Raw genomic sequence first — 1578 nt, 5'->3', positions numbered from 1 at the left:
AACGGAGTAAATGTAACTCGTTACTACCCACCTCTGAATCTGAGGGCCTGTTGTCTGGATATATGAATGTCACTATGGGGGTGCCACACGGTTCAATTCTCGGGCTGACTCTTTTCTTCATATACATCAATGATGTGGCTCTTTCTGTTGGTAACTCTCAAACTCATCTCTATGCAGACGACACCATCCTGCACACATCTAGCCCGTCAATATATTGTGTGCTATCAAACCTACAGGAGAGCTTCAATGCCATTCAGCACTCCTCCAGTTACTACTTAACTCTGGCAAAACCAAGTTCATGCTTTTCAATTGATTGCTGCCTACCCCGCATCTCCGATTAGCATTACCACACTCGATGGGTTGGAATTAGAAAATGTGGCAGTGTACAAATACTTAGGTGTCTGGTTAGACAATTCCATCTCCTTCCAGCAACACATAAACCACCTTCAATCTAAAGTTAAGTCTAGGATTGGTTTAGTATTACGCAACAGGGCCTCCTTCACTCATGCTGCCAAACTCGTTTTGGTGAAAATGACAATTTTACCAGTCCTCGATTACAGAGATGTTGTTTAATAATAATAATAATAATAATAATAAATATAATTTGTAAAGCTCTTTTCAAGGACCCAAAGTCACTTTCCAGGGCAAGGTAGAGACCAAATATAAGGCTAAACAAAACAAGACAAAACAAAATAACGCAAAACAAGATTTGGCGTGGGGCTACGGATAGGCAGAGGTGAAGAGATGGGTCTTGAGGCAGTACTGGAAGATGGTGAGGGACTCTCTTGAGGGAGGGCGTTCCAGAGCCTGGTAGTTGCCCTGGAGAAGGCTCTGTCCCCGAAGCTGCAGAGGTTTGGACTTGGGGATGAAGAGGATACCGGCTGAGGTGGATCTGAGGGACCATGAGGGTTGGTAGGGGGAGAGGAGGTCAGTAAGATATGAGGGGGCCAGATGGTGGAGCGCCTTGTAGGTGAGATCCAAGATTTGGTTGGTGATCCGGTGGGAGATGGGAAGCCACTTGAGTTGTTTTAGGAATCGAGTAATGTAGTGCCAGGATTTGGTGAGGGTGATAGTCGGGCAGCTACGTTCTGGACTAGTTGGAGTCGCTTGACAGAGTTGCTATTCATGTATGTTGTGTTATTACCATATGACTTTCGCCTATCCATTACTTACTTACTTACACCTCACTTTGCGCCTGCTGTGTAATGCCTACTTAATCTGCACTTTATGTAGGTTATGTTGATCGAAGATTACATGTCCTGGTGGTGACTTTAGGAGTTAGGAGAGAACCTACTGTAAGTAGGGAGGCCGTTTCCGCAGAATGGCCTTATAAAGAAAAATATACCAATGCTCAGACCTGCGATTGTGCAATGAAGATCAACCAACTCTCTCATGCAAGCTACAGTGATGAGTACGAAAACTAGAATTAGTTACAAATCTTAGTGCTGCATAATATACTGCATCCAGCATTTTCAGAGAAGATTGATTTGCATGCATGTATAAAATATCACCATAATACAGCACTGACAGAAATGTTGCTTGTATAAGGGTTTTTCTCGCACTAAAAGTTAAACAACC

The sequence above is a fragment of the Etheostoma spectabile genome, chromosome 5, assembly GCF_008692095.1.
Source record: "Etheostoma spectabile isolate EspeVRDwgs_2016 chromosome 5, UIUC_Espe_1.0, whole genome shotgun sequence".
NCBI classification, from domain to species: domain Eukaryota; kingdom Metazoa; phylum Chordata; class Actinopteri; order Perciformes; family Percidae; genus Etheostoma; species Etheostoma spectabile.
This window is presented reverse-complemented; position numbering follows the sequence as displayed.